The sequence below is a fragment of the Equus caballus genome, chromosome 8, assembly GCF_041296265.1.
Source record: "Equus caballus isolate H_3958 breed thoroughbred chromosome 8, TB-T2T, whole genome shotgun sequence".
In the NCBI taxonomy this organism is placed as follows: Eukaryota; Metazoa; Chordata; class Mammalia; order Perissodactyla; family Equidae; genus Equus; species Equus caballus.
This window is the reverse complement of record NC_091691.1, coordinates 42383348-42399909: the sequence shown is the minus strand read 5'-3', so window position 1 is coordinate 42399909 and position 16562 is coordinate 42383348. Positions and strand designations below refer to the sequence as shown.

General features: G+C 36.0%; 1 protein-coding gene across 13 annotated transcripts in view; it reads right to left on the bottom strand.

Moving 5' to 3' along the window:
• Nucleotides 1-16562, bottom strand: part of ANKRD12 (ankyrin repeat domain 12) — a 137641-nt gene that overhangs the window by 119179 nt on the left and 1900 nt on the right. The gene's annotated exons all lie outside the window — the stretch shown is intronic.

The window sequence follows — 16562 nt, the reverse complement described above, 5'->3', positions numbered from 1 at the left end:
TAACAGTCTTATTCCTTTATACACCCACATCTGTTTCTGGGCTTTCTAGTCTGTTTCATTATTCTATCTTTCCATTCTTGTACCAATACTATACTACTTGATTTGGGGCTTTTTTTGCATCTGGATATTTTTAAATTTTTTATTCTTTTTTGTAAAGCTTTATAATAAATTTTAGTGCCTTATCATTTTTCTTTCTCAAGATTAACCTGTCATTTCTTACCAAATAAATTTCAGAATAATTTTGATAAGTTAAAAATGTTGTCATCTGGCTCAAAGAAATAAATGTGAAAATTAAACCACATAAGTAAGAAAAAAAAATCTTTCCTTTTTCTTGAGGAAGATTAGCCCTGAGCTAATATCTGCTGCCAATCCTCCTCTTTTTGCTGAGGAAGACTGGCCCTGAGCTAACATCCATGCCCATCTTCCTCTACTTTATATGTGGGACACCTACCAGAGCATGGCCTGGCAAGCAGTGCCATGTCTGCACCCAGGATCCAAACTAGCAAACCCGGGGCTGCTGAAGCAGAAGGTGCACACTTAACCACTGTGCCACTGGGCCGGCCCCCAAAAATTATCTTAAAGATAAGGAAAGTTTCTAAAACATGATACAAAAGCTAAAAGTCATTTTTTTGAAGTCATAAATAAAAATTTAAAACTAGACATGCAAATATCATACACAGAAATCAGACAAGTGAAAACATTTGTTAACACATATGAAAAAGAAAAATCACAGAGTTCTAACAAATCAATAAAAAACAAACAACTTATCATAAAAAAATCAGAAGGCCAGCCCCAGCGGCCTAGTGGTTAAGTTTGGCATGCTCCTCTTTGGCGGCCCAGGTTTAGTTCTTGGGCACAGACCTACACCACTCGTCTATCAGTGGCCATGCTGTGGTGGTGGCTCACACACAAAAAGAGGAAGATTGGCAGCAGATGTTAGCTCAGGGCAAATCTTCCTCAGCAAAAAAAATAATAAAATAGAAATCAGAAGAAGACATGAAGAAGCAGTTCAAAGAACAAGAAATACAAATGCTGAGTAAACATACAGAAGCATTCAAACTCATTCATTATTTTATATACTAAGATGACTTTTCACTCAAAAAGACTAAAAAGGATTAAGGCTCTGTTGGCAAGCATTCAGAGAAACCAGAATAGTCATACACTGCTGATGGCAATGAAACTGGGATAACCTCTTTGGAGAGGAATCTGGCAAAGCCATTAAAATAAAAATGCACAGCCTTTTGTCCTAACAATTCAACTTTTAGTAATTTATTTTACAAGTCTACTACAAAAATATGCAAAAACATACACTAAAATGTTGCTTGTTAGGTCCACTAAAATGTTGCTTGTTATGTCCAAAACACTGGGGGGGGGGGGGGGATCTACATATCCATTTATACACACTGGTTCAACAAAACATTACATTTTTATGCTGAAAATTATGCAAACTGATAGAATAAGCCCTTAAAAGAAACTCTTTTTTTCTTGACTGCTCTGTTTCTACAGAAACAACTCTAAACGCTGGACTAAATCAGGACTTGATCCTGGATGGTTTTCTATTCTACAACACACTCCCTAAATGGCCTAATCCAGCCCTCTAGCTTTAAATATCACTGAAATGCCCCTGACTTCCAAATCTGTATCTCTAGTCCCCATCTAAAACTCCATATTTGTATATTCAACTATTTGACATCTTCACATTAATGTTTAATAAGCATATCAAACCAAAAAAAGATTACAGAGAATTCATTTTCCCCGTCAAATTTCCTCCTCCACACTCATCCATCCATCTCCTCCATTTCAATAAATGGCACCACCATCCATCCATTATTTAAGCCAAAAATTAAGAAATGTTGACTCTCTCTAAAACATATCTCAAATTAAATCCATGTCTTTCCATCTCAATTGCTACCTATCCTAAGCCACCATCATCACGTGAATAGGCTACTGCAAAAACTTTGCAAATGATCTTCCTGCTTCTATTCTTACTCCACTCCTCCCTTCCTCCTTCTCTCTCTTATGCACATACCTCTGAGACAAGCAGAAGAGTAATCTTTTAAAACTAAAAGTCAGATGATACCACGGCCCTGCCCAATTCTTTCTGGCTTCCCATTGAACTTAGAATAAAACCTAAACTCAAAATAAACCATCTACACTATATGTAGCAGAATTAATGAGACAGACATATGAAGAATTTTAAAAAACATTTAAAATCCTTGGGGCTGGCCTGATGGCGTAGTGGTTAAGTTCATGCACTCCACTTCGGTGACCTGGGGTTCACAGGCTCAGATCCCAAGTGCAGACCTCACACTGCTCGTCAAGCTACGTTGTAGTGGCATCCCATATAAAATAGAGGAAGACCGGCAAAGATGTTAGCTTAGCGACAATCTTCCTCAAGCAAAAAGAGGAAGACTGGTAAGAGACGGTAGCTCAGGGCCAATCTTCCTCACCAAAAAATCGTCAAAGACATAAGAGAAAATTGACAATATGCAGCAGGACTAAAAAGAACCAAGAAGAAATGAAGAATATAAGAGTGTAATGGTTAAAATAAAGAACTCTACAGAGTAGATAAATGATAGAATGTATAAGCCAAAGAGTGAATTAGTGAGCTAGAAGATTAGGTAGAGGATAGTTGCAGAAAGCATCAGGAAGAGATAAAGAAATGGAAAATATTAAAATTATGAGATATGGAGAAGTCAGAAGTGACAGAATCCATATAATAGAATTCCCAGAAAGAAAAAAAATGGAGAAAACACAGTATTTTGAAAAAACTAATAATTTCCCAGAATTGAGGAAAGATGAAAAATCTCAGATTAAAGTGTCTAGAATACTTACTGGCATACAGTAGACTAAGCATTTGTTGAACGAAAGAATGAATGAATGAATATGAATTTAAAACAAGACAGAAAAGAAACTACACCTAGACACACAATAAACTGAAAAAGACAAAAAATTTCAAAATCTTCTAGAGAGGAACTGCAAGTCACACACACAGGAAAAGAAATCAAACTGACATCAGAACTTCGGAAAAGCAATGCCATAGGCAAGAGAACAATGTAGTAATATTTTCAAAATGTTGAAAATAATTTCAAACCAAAACTCTTTAATCAAACTAAGTTATCATTTAAAAGTGAGGGTGAACTACTGATATTTTCAGGCATAAAAAGGCCTTAGAATGTTTACATATAAACAAAAACCCTGTGTAAAAACTGCTTTTAAATAGGCACTCAAATAAAAATTGAAATAAATCTATGAGGACACTATTTGATATATGAGAGTACAGTAAATAACCTAATAACGCATATTTCATAGAAAAAGAATGGATGGGTACTAGAAGAATACCCCTAACAATCCAGAACTAAAATTCTACAGAACATCAAAACATGGCAGCTGGGAAACTGGGGAGTAAGGGGTGTTGTAGTGGAGACTAGAGGAAAGTGAGAAGGTGGTTAAAGTACTTGTCTTGCTTGGAGAGAAGATACATATTTAAAATTAAGAAACTGATTGTGGAAAACAAACAGAAGTACAGTAAATAGAATGTAAATAATTCTCAATATATGTGTTATTACAATAAATGAAAATGGATTAAAATTAATCAAAAGATAAGAGTCTTAGAGGCTGGATAAAAATAAGATTCAGTAATATATCTTGTAAGAGAGACCACAACAGGATACTATAAAGGTTAAAAATAAAAAGATAGGAAGAAGTTATGCCAGGAAGTATAAACCCAGGCTGGCAGATAGGCTTTTTTTAGGCCCCATTCATGAATAATTCAGACCCTTGCTGGTCTGGGCTCAGCTCCATGCCATTCCTGGGCCTGTGGATGCCACCAATGCATTAAAGCTCACACACTAAAGGGCAGCTGTCTATTTTCCTTATAGGACAAGGCTTCAATTTTTGTCTTCTATTATGACTTTGAGCTCTTTTTCCATTTCAGACACCTGCAGATTCCTCTTTCTTGCTTTCAAGTGCAAATGTGGACTTCTTAAATGTTTTATTTTTATCTAGTATTTCCATACATTCGAAAAAGAAGAGAGCTTCCCCAGTCTGCCCTCTTGTCCAGAGGTGCCCAGAACATGCACTTTAGATTAAATACAACTGAAAACAAAGTCCAAGTTACTTAATTTCTTCAACTATATTATGAAATGATTAAACTCAACTGATAAGGCTATGCAAAGTAACTAAAGTGATATCTTAGCATAGCCCTTGGCAAACAAAGTATCCAAACACTGCACTCTAAATTTACCACCAATTTTACATTCTACCTAAAGAATAAGCATAGAATGGGAATTCCTAACTTTTTTTCTGTTCCAGCTTTCACTGGCCTACAGCTGCTTTGGGGGTAAAAATGCTCCCTCCAAATTGTTTTGAGAAAAAAGGCAACTAGTAAAGGACCAAATCACAACAATAGAACTCAACGGTCCATAACAGTCATTCCCTTAGGAAAGTAACTATTATTTTCTCTGTGATTTGATCTGGGAACCTTAAGTCCAAGATGCTATTCTGAGATCTATCAATGATTTTCCAGTTGACCTTCATCACTTCTCAATTATTTGTTTCTTCCTAAAAGTAAAATTAGGTTAGATGACATTGAAGACCTCCTATCCTTCCAAAATTCTCATTCCAGAATAAGAGATTTAGAACAATTTAACTCCAAATTCTATTTTTCTGTGAGTGCAAAAAACGATAGCTTATATTATTAAAACAATCGTGACATCCTCATTGCTGTTTTCTCCCATGCAAAAAAGAATAAACCATTAGACATAAACACTAAGTGTTTCCCACTTATACAAAGACCAAACAGCGTAATTCCCTCACATTTTATAAGTAGTTTTTAAAAAAAAAAACGGAAAAGGCCTCAAAATAAATGGCCACTCTTGAGATCTTAACTGGACTTTTTCCCCCCTTAAGTACTTAAACCATTCAAGTGAGGATTCAGTCTATGAAGAGGGTCTTGCTTTCTTTATCATGCCTTCCCAAAGTAAGCAATGGTTGATTTTCACCGAAATGTTTTCTGGCAGCTATTCCATGACATTTTTCCACAAGGAAGTATGAGGTTTATTCCAGACAAAGAAATCAATATCATAAAAATCACAAATTTAACCAACAGTATGCAAAAGATGAAGACAAACATCCACATCCTTTAAAATAAACTGTTCTCAATGTCCTTAAAACAATGTTCTTTAAAGTCCTTTAGGAATATTTATGGTCTATTTTATATAGTTCTATATTAACTTTTTTTTTTTAAAGATTGGCACCTGAGCTAACATCTGTTGCCAATCTTTTTTTTTTCCTTCTTCTCCCCAAAGTCCCCTGGTGTATAGTTGTATATTCCAGTTGTGAGTGCCTCTGGTTGTGGCACGTGGGACGCCGCCTCAGCATGGCTTGATGAGCAGTGCGATGTCCGCGTCCAGGATCCGAAGTGGTGAAACCCTCAGCCACCAAAGCAGAGTGCACGAATTTAACCACTCAACCACAGGGCCAGCCCCTATATTAATTTTTATAATCAACATGTACTACTACTCAAAATAAAAATTTTAAAAATAATAAAATAGGTTGACTTCCACTTGGTTTGCTCTGGAGAACTTCAGTGTTCTGGGCAGAACCCAAGGGGAAAGAATAATGAGACTGCTTCAGACAGAGGTAGAGGGAAAGAGGCAAAAAGTACTTTTATGTGTTTTATGTTTTCTAACCCAGTCACCACAATATGAAAGGCAGCAAAAGATTCAGGACAGAAGCTCAATCCAGTAAATACAGGCTGCAGTTTGGGCTGGTGTTGCTAAATATTATATCTTTCAGGAATCTGGGCATGGCAGATGATTCAGAAAACCACATAAAGTAAATACATTATAAACAGTCAATTTGGTTTAGCTATATATGTTTATTATGGTAAACCTATGTATAAAATGCAGTGATATTTAGATAGCAAGTGCTTAAAGTATAAACAACCAGTATCTACCAATCCTAACCAAGTCTAAGGCAAAATCTATTAGTAGGAATTTAGCAAAGTAAATAAAGTACTAGAAGACCTGGATTCTTGTAACTCTTTCTAGTAAACTCTTTGGGTTTCAGTTTCCTTGTTTTAAAATAAGGTCCAGTCCAGCTCTAAAATTCTACCATTCTTTATCACCCCCCACCCCTTTCCTCAATACAGATATATCATGAGAAGTATATCCAACACAGATTTGTCTGGAAGAATCGATTCTCCTCATAACTTCAAAACAATGAATTGTGTGCGACGTTGAATTACTCAACTATGGGTATATTTCCTTCATCTATCATACCCCAGTTGGCTCATGCAATAATCTTTTAACATTTATTAAGCATCGATATGCCAAGCAATGGAACTAAAGATGAACAAGACACAATTCTAGCCTAAAGGGAATTTACAGCTTTTAAGGGGCCAAGGACAAATTAATTACCGTATGGAATAATAAATGCTATACAAGTATGATAATACTAGCACAAAGGGATCGCGCAACTCAGTTCATGTATATAGGGGTATGGGTGGCAGATTTCTAGAAGAGGTAACACTAAAATAGAGTCTTTTTTTTTTTAAATAAATTTGCGTTTCCTAATTTTTTTTTAAGATTTTATTTATTTTTTTAATATATTTGCGTTTCCTCATTTTTTTTTTAAGATTTTATTTTTTTTCCTTTTTCTCCCCAAAGCCCCCCACTACATAGTTGTATATTCTTCGTTGCGGGTCCTTCTAGTTGTGACATGTGGGATGCTGCCTCAGCGTGGCTTGATGAGCAGTGCCATGTCCACGCCCAGGATTCGAACCAACGAAACACTGGGCCGCCTGCAGTGGAGCTCGCGAACTTAACCACTCGGCCATGGGGCCAGCCCCTAAAACAGAGTCTTAAGAATGACTATGAGGCAGGTAGACATGGACAGGGGTGCAGAGGGAGAAGGATAAGCATGTGCACAGGTGTGGACATGTTACTGAAACCCAAGTGGATTTGCCTCCTGGTGAGTCATATAAGACTCTCTACCAAAAGTAGTTATCTCACAAAATACAGTATATTTGCAGCAAACAGGAGACCATGAGGAATCGTTTCCAGAGTTGTGGCAACCCAGAACAAAGGGAAGCAGGGACCTTTTATTTCGGATGGGGAATGAATATTCAACAAGGAGAGTTGCGTATTTGATGGCAATTGTGTGGGCTCAATTAGAAAACATGCTTCCACTACACTGCAGGTCATAAAGTAACAAGGCTTAAGCTCCTCCTGGAGAGATCTTAGCATTAAAAATACGGCAAAGGACACAGATGTGGTTCTCCTGGTGAGGCTGGTTGGGTTCAGGGTGGTCGGTGATTGCCTCTCCTTAACAAAAGGGAAAAAACAATAATTTGGAAAAACAGTTAAATGCTTCCAAACCCACCCTTGAGTTCCTCGGGGCAATTAGTAAGTGACAGACACATCCATACAAGAAAGCAGGCCCCATTGAAGGGAGAGCAAAAATCAAAGCCCGTGGGGTAGAAAATGAGACTAAAGAAAGTAGGAAGGGATCACATGACGACACACCTTGTCATTGTGTTGTCTGATCTTTATGATGACAAAAAGCAATTTAAGGCTTTTTAAAAGATAGTGACATAATCTGAGTAGTATGTTTAGAAAGGTGCCATTGGTAAAACTTTGGAAGACAGACCAAGGAGGAATTAGACGAGCGATAAGGAGATCACTTAAAGTATAATGAGCATACTGTGAGGTTGGGAGGAACAGTAAACAAGAGCAACGAAGCTAGAATGACACCCAAGTTTCTGGCTCCAGCAACAAGAAGTAAAAATGCTTTCAAAATAAAAGAAGCAATTAGCATTTATCTGTTGTATTTATTTTCTAACAGCAATTTATCTTCTAATAGTAATAACTAAACAATACCTCAAGTTTTTTTAAAAATAAAATTCTCTTTACTTCATTAGATAATATTTACAAGAGATTAGTGGTAAAAAGTTTTTGACACTGTCAAACATTGGGCCATAAAAGACCACATGCATTTAGAGTTTTTAAAGAGAGTAATACAGGCAGTCGTGCTTACAATTATCTATTTGCCCTTGGTATCTAATATAGCTCTATATACATTTATTTCCATCTATATATACACTTACTAAAGTGGAAATATAAAATGCTCAGCTGCAATTGAGAAAGTTTGCATAAACGACTTCTAAGGTTCTTAGATTCTAAAAATGAGTTGCTGAGTTTCCTGACCTCTTTTTAGCCCTACCAGGTTCTAAATTGTGCAACTTCCATAGACCAGTAGAGGGCTGCAACACCTCAGAGAAAATGGTTTGGCAGCTTTACTTGCATCTCTGGCACTGGGAGCTGAAAAAATTACCAATGCTGAAAGTAGAAATCTAAGGGCCAATACATATTCACTTGGCTGTCAACGGATTCTAAATGGGGTCAGCAGTAATGCCCCAAATTCTGAAAACTAGAAACATCCATAATTAAGCATTTTGCCACCAGCTCCCTTCTCTTCCCGCAAAATGGTAAAGTGTTTGGAGGCCAAGCAAAATCTTGCAAACAGAGTAAGTAGGAGAGAAAAAGTCAGTCAAAATGAGTTAGCAATTTACCACTTCCTTTCAGACCTACTGTTCCATACTGCCGCTACCAGACATCTTCCCAAAATAATTATTTCGTTAGGTTACTCTCACATCTATTTTATCAGTTCTCTTCTGCACACAGTGCAGTGTTGAAGTCTAACTTTCCTTCGCCTAGATTTTAAGGTCGATTTCTACCTCAAGTATACAATCTTATTTTCAATTTCCCTAGTCAGACTGAGCTTACTGTTTTATACAATATGTAACAGAGTTAAAACGGAAAAGGTCACTGAGGTGAACTTTGAAGAAAAACAAATTTACATAGGTCTAGAGAAAGGGAAAAGTCACTGATCAGAAAAGTTTGTGCAAAGGGAGGGAGACAGGAATTCCCCTGGGAAAGTGAAGAAATGAATCAAGGAACGGTACACAGGGAGCTTCAACTGAATTTGTAATGTTTAATTCCTAAGTTGGTGATAGGTGCTCAGGTGTTCATTACATTATTGTCTGTACCTTTTAAGTTACCTATTTCTGTACCTTTTAAGTTATCTAAATGTTTCAAAATAAAAAATTTGTTTTTGGTATTTTAACTTTGCCCCCTTCTCCCACCCCTCAAAAGACAAACAGCCAATCTTAGCAACATACCATTCATCTGGTACCAAAGTACTATTCACCGTTTAATCCCAAATAACGCCCTCACTTTTACTGCTTTCTTTAAAAATGATAGGCACTTTAGCCTTAAATGAAAAGAAACGACTTTTAATTGCTTACATACTTAGGTGTAGTTTTAACAGTGGCACATAAAAATATAAGAGATATGGGATAAAGGTCACAGCATAAAAAAATCAGAATAGTTTACCATAATCACTGCTTCTGCAATATAAGCCTGTGATCCTGAAAATCATCTTTATCTATGCCCAAACTTTTTATGCAGTTACAGGTTGCTGAAATCAGTACCCCCAAGAAAGCAATGCTAATGGAAGTATCAAGTTATTTCTAATCTGCATACCACACTATTCCCACTCTGACCCAACAATTTTGTGGGTTATAACACTGCTTCAGTTACAGCCAAAACTGTAGCTTCCGTATGACTTCACACCAGGGCTGAATTGTTTGGGCTTTATTTTAGTCCTGATTTGCTACCTCACTTTTTCTGTATCTCACTCACTCTCCAACATAAATCTACATACTATACTATGCACAAGAATTCAGGAGAACTGCATATTTCAAGGCATTAAAAAAAAAACCCCATGCTCTAAACTGACTTAGGGTAGTAGTATGTATTATTGGTAGCTCTTTCGTCCAGACCAATTTAGAATTATAAACTGTTTCCCTGCCAAAGAATGCTGATGAGAATGATAAGGAGACATATAATGAGGAACCAGAGCAGAGTAAATTCACTGCATTCTAATAGCTATAAGAAAGTAACAAGAAAAGGGTGGTACTGTGAAAACTCCAACCCCAATGGGAAAAAATATTGTATATTGGGTTTTATTTTTAAAATAAAACATTTCCTGATATATAATCATTCAAATGTTATGAACTGGGAAAAAATTTTAAAATTCTACCCACTGATGGTACCAATATTAAAGAGCTTTATCTATTAAAGGAAATATACTATAAAAAATAATGCCTAAAAACACAAGTTTAGGACTAGTTAAGAATGTAACAGAGGACTATTGAGAACACAATACCTTTGGCCCTCTGCGTTGTACTGTGCCATCTCATCTAAGGGACTTGCGCATTCTGGATTTGGTCTCCGTGGGGCTTCCGGGAACCAATCCCCCCCGACACTGAGGGAGGACTGTAGTTCTACATCAAAAGTTGACTTAAATTTCAAAGTCAGCGATCCTTAGTCTTTTTTGTACAGACCTATTTCAGAGCCTGAAAGTCACACGTCCTTCACCTAAACACATTATTTACTATGGAATTTGCAATATAACTTCAAAACATTTACAGAATCTCTAATTACGGATCCTTGTTTTAAGTAATTTAACGCTTCCTGATAGATTTTAAGCTCCATACAGGCAGAGACTATCTTCTTCAGATATGTGCTTAGCATTGGTACCGAAAACCTAAGAGACTTTTCAACCATCTTCTTGCCTCCTATTTAAATTCCACATAATTCCTAGAATTATTTTCTAAGAAATCTGTGTTACATTATTCCTCTTCTTAGAGATTCATTCCTATTAACCCCCTCATCCTGGTAATCATGGTCTTTCTCAGCTGCTACCCATCTTTTCTCCCTTAGCGCCAGTTCCCCCAATTATGCCAGTCAGATCCCTCTTCTGACATTGGTATCGGAGTGATTCTCTGTTATTCAGTAAGTATATGCTGACCCTTCACAGTGCGATGAAATTTGGGGGTACAACAGTGAACAAGAGAGACCCGATCCATGTCCTTGCAGGGCTTACCACACTCCTTTCCACACCAACTAGAAAGCAATTTTGATGATTAAATACTAATATTGTCCTCCCATTTTCATGTCTATGTTTTCTTCATTGAGTGTAAACCCTTAAAAAGACACAAACTATAATATTTCCTTCACTTATATTTTCCCAAATGCCTGCCTCAACAATGCCAAAAGCAATGCTGTTCATAGAAACATTTATTCTAAATTTAACTAACCATGCAGTGTTTAAAACCCTCTTTATTATATCCATAATACTTGTTCATTGTGGTAAAACTCAAAAATTCACAAATAAAAAGATAAAAATTCCAGTTACTTTCAAATTCAACATCCAGAGATAACGCATCACATTGTCAGACTGGATCATTCAAGACCTTTCACTCCTTGTAAAAATCCATAATACAAAATAATTATTTTTCCCCAAAAGACTCAAAATTTATCTATCATTTTATCCTGTTTTTCCCTCTTAATATCATCATCAACTTCTCTGAAGGTGTAGTTTGGTAAGGGAGCAATACAGTCACCAAATCTCATCTATAAAAGGGGAATAAGATAAACTTCACAAGGTCACTGAATCAAAAGTTCCGTGGTGAGCCTCTTATTAATCACAGAACATTTGTAATTATGCCTCTACCAGTCAATTAGCACTTTATAATGACTATGACTCAAATGTGAGCCTCCATGTTTTCTCCTATGCTCAAAGGATTCTCAGTTTTTCTGCTGTTTCTTCCCTAACATCTGAGATCACAAAAGCCAGAGGCAGAAGAAATTCTTGGACTAGGAGTGTGAAGGCATAAGAAAATAGCCTGAGAGTTATCACCTCAATAAGGTAGTTAGTAGTTTGGAGAGAGCCAGTTTCTTCTGGGGCTTGCCAAGAGGCAGTGGTGCTGTAAAATAGAAGTTTTGGGGGCCAGCCCAGTGGCATAGTGGTTAAGTTTGTGTGCTCTGCTTCAGTAGCCCAGGGTTTGCAGTTTTGGATCCTGGTCATGGACCTACACACCACTCCAGCAAGCCATGCTGTGACCGTGTCCCACATACAAAACAGAGGAACACTGGCACAGATGTTAGCTCAGTGACAATCTTCCTCAAGCAAAAAGAGGAGGATTGGTAACAGATGTTAGTTCAGGGAGAATCTTCCTCAACAACAACAACAAAAAAGTTTTAATTCAGAAAATAAATGATTAGGAAAAACATTTATAACATATAACACACAGATTAATAATCTCTAATATAAAAGAATATCCATAAGGGGAGGCTGGAGAACTATTAACCCTTTTATTATATAATTTTTATTTTAACAATAAGCATATATTACTTTTGAAATCTAAAAACCCTAATAAAAATGGTTTAAAAATTGTTTAAATTTTTGATTGGCCACTCCCACAAGTTTTGAATAAGAAGCAACAAAGAAGAGAGAAAAATGGCCAAAGGATAACATGTATCAATTCACAGAAGAGAAAATGCAAATGATTATTTGCCCGTGTATTAGCCCATGATCCAAATTCCTGTAGCTAAAATCAAATACATTCATAACCACAATAAAAGATAAAAGCCTTAAAATGTAAAATGAAAGTGGTAATGTAATTTAAATTTAATAACACAAATTTAAATTGTTGACCAACAACAGATAGGTACAGATTTATTTTTACTGGGTGTTTGCAAAGCAAGAGAGCACTATCGCCTGAAAGAGGAGGAGGAACGGCGAAGTGGGAAAGGACAAAGGAAATGAAGAACCAGTAAGCCAATCTGCTGTCAAACATTCCTATTTACTTTCAATAACGTGAGGACAAACAAACTTGGTAAAGAGGTATTTTTTGTCCTGTTCAACTGCAGCTTAAAGAGAACACGCATCTTCATTCTAGGGATGTTTTTATGGATCCTGGAAGACAAGGGATAAGCTCTGAAGATTGAATAACCACTAACGGGTGATCACCTCAACTATAAATCTATGAATGAATTGGGTTGATGTTAAGAAAAAATCTCTCTCCAAGTAATAGAATTACATTTAAATAACAAATTTCGAAGTTAGTTCTTGAATAACCACATCTAGTGTTGGAGACATTCCAGTGACAACTTTTAGAAGTATTTTCATAACTAGATATGTAAGATATCTACTCTCATCACATATTAAGATAACATATACGAAAGCATCTAACAGTACCTAAAGAAGTTCTCTTAATTGATCACCAAGAAACTTCCAAATAGTCAAAATCAAATTCTGGTAAAAAGGACTTACTTTAACTCAGAGGTTGCAAGACTTTCATATAGAACACTGGAATGCAAGCCAAGGCTTTATTTCTAGTTATAATATTTTTGTGCAAATTACAGTAGGAAACATTGCGTAAAAACTTTTTTTTTTTTAAAGATTTTATTTTTTTCCTTTTTCTCCCCAAAGCCCCCCAGTACATAGTTGTATATTCTTAGTTGTGGGTTCTTCTAGTTGTGGCATATGGGATGCCACCTCAGCATGGCCTGATGAGCGGTGCCAGGTCCGCGCCCAGCATTCAAACTGGTGAAACCCTGGGCCGCCACAGCAGAGGGAGTGAATTTAACCACTCGGCCATGGGGCTGGCACCATTGTGTAAAAGTTTAATTTTCTCACCTAACCGTCTTTAACATCATTAAAATCACCACTAATTAGTAAAGTGGTGTAAAGAACGTTTTTAGTATTGACTTCTACCCTGCTTAAGTTTCAGAAGTGGTAGAAAAGAATAGAAAGAAAGCTGTGTACAATGTGGTTTTGATGGAAGAGAATAAAAGTACATGTGTTTCTTTCCTTGTCCTTTAGAAGCTAATGCTTCTCTTTCATAAGTGAATTTCAAAGGAGTCTAGCATTACTCCAGAGAATTTTAACCTGGATCCTATCTAAGATTCAATATCATTCGATTAGCCACGATTTTACCAACTCAGAGTCACTGTGAAATTCAAAAGAGATCAGATGCAAAAATTACTTCATGAACTACAAAGCATCATAATTTTTAACGTACTATCATCTTTTATCCCGTCAATACAGCTATTTCTAGGAAGAGAAAGCCACACATGCACGGTTTTTGTACTCTCTTAGATGTCAGAATGCGGACAAAACCCTTACGCAGAAGGAAGAACAATCTGAAATCTGAGAAGCTGCAGGGCTCTCTCACAACTCTTTCAAGCAGTAAGGTAGTTTAAAAATAAGATATTTATCACTAATACTTGTGACTTTTCCTTTAATTATGACCCAAATACAAACTGATAACCAGAAAAGCAAACTACTACATATTTTGAAACAATTTTAGTGCAATAAATAATGTTAAAAGATTGGCCAAAAAAGACAATTTTTAAATGCCAAAGAAAAAGAAACGATTTCCACCTTATAACTTGCAACTTTGTAATTTACCTCTTCTACTTGTCTCAATTTGGAAGCACTTCTGTGTTTAAACTTAATTTTCTAAGAAGTTAAGTTTGAAGTTGAACTTCTTAGAATTTTAGAGGGTCTCACTAATCAGAAAACCCAGTCTTGGATGCTATCTTCTAAGCTGGATAAACTTAAATTTACTATTGCTGGATCTATTCGTTCATACAAAAGGCCTAAGTGAGTTTGGTAAGTTATCTTTTCTGTTCATTCACTCTGATTAAGGTATGTTTCTTTAGAACAATAACATCAATATCAAGATGGAGTTTGTTAGAACAGCCTCTTACAATGTTAACAACTGTAGTCCTCCTGTAACTGGTGAGAATAATTTGCTTCTGACAATTAACAGGAAAAAAACCCAACTATATCAGCATCTCATAGAAAGGCTTGCCAGCCTATCTTCCATGATTCTCATAAGGTATTTTCTTTTTGTTTTTTGACCAACACAGAAGGTGGAATAGTTGGCCCCCAAACATTTTTCACAAAGTATAAACTTAAGAAACATTGCCTTAAAACATTTCAAAATCAACTAAACACACTTATTAATGAGAGGCAGAGCACTGAGAAATGGTTAAGAATGGGGACAACAGAGTCCGTCACTTTTTTAGGTCTATGAATATCTATCTACACATCATATAACCATTCAAAGCCCCATTTTCCTCAGCCATATGTTAGAATAATAATAGCATCTGTTTCACAAGGTTGCTGTGAAAATTATCTGAAATATTTCACTTAAAACTTTGAAGCAGATACATGCATATTCTAAGTGCTCAACAAATGTTTGTCATAATCTTTAGCTTCAAGGTTACAAATAATCTACGCAATACAATACTGATATATTGGTTTCCAGTACTACCAATTCAAAGCGCTAGAAGAAAAGGTCTTCAAACAGCAGCAAAAGTCAACACACGCTGCCTTAACACTTCAATGTATTTTAAATCTACAAGATAACCTTAAGATGAACTATTCAAAGCTGAGTTTATACAGGAAATTATCTCCTGTTATTGCCATTTCTAAAAACTAGCAACAAATTAACATTGCAATTAAGATACTTTCACTATTACTTTTAAAAAGCCACTGTCTGTTAATGAAACAGATAAATTATGCATGCATGAGTGTATAAGATAATGTTTTCAAATGCTATATGAAGAAACTTCATATGCTCCAAAGAAAGTCTGGCTCTAACAACTGCAATATTTAAAATGTTCATAAGAGGCTTTACTAAGATTAGAACTAAGTGGGGATCAGAAAATGCATCTACAGGGAGCTATAATCAGCAGGTGCTGAAAACAATAAAGCTAAGACTAAGCAAAAACCTAGGGATCTAGACACCTTGTTACAGAATAAGAACTGTATCTACTTTAAAAATAATATTACCACTTTTTATATGTATAAAAGTCTGTAGTATTCAATGTGCTTTCTATATGTAATCACATTTATTCCATTCCACAACCCTGTAAAATATGTAGGAAAATTATTCTTTGTAGATTAAGAAAGCAAGGTTCTGGGAGTTAACGTGATTTGTCAAAAACCACAGTTAGGAAATGACAAATCAAGAATTTAAACCCAGGCCCTCTCACATTTCAATGTTCTCTCCACTACTCCATAAAGCTACTTCTTAAAGAAAGAGGCAAATTAGTATCTTCATAGAAATCTTTAGGCCCAAACCACAGACTGTTTTAACTAGCTGTGCAAACTTCAGTAAATCATTTCACCTTTCCAGGCCTTTATATTTTCATCTGTAACATGAGGGAAATGGATTAGAAATTTTGAGGTCCCTTCCAGTTCTAAGGATAAATCTCCAAGACTGTGCTCTTTACTACAGAGTACAGGCATTTTAGAAACACATACTGATGTTAGTTTTAGCAACAAGTTCCATGTCAGAAAGTAGCGTCAATAGCTCTTAAGCAACCTATTGCAATTACTGGACAAATTCTTCATGCTTATCTGACAGATGTTGCTTCAGCATTATCAAGCTTATATATAGAAAGCGGCCCAAACCTCTTATGGACTATGATGGAAATGATTACTCTCACTAATCATTCTTTTTTTAGACTCAAATAAGGCTCTTAAAACATAAGAATGGTTTATAGAAAACTAGTCAACTAATACCAAGAAATTGAATCTTCTTGAGAATAAAAACCTCTTTCCAAAGGAGTGTTTTCCAAATATCCCTATTGACTACCATTTCTCCAATCTACATCAGAAGAGTATCAGTCACA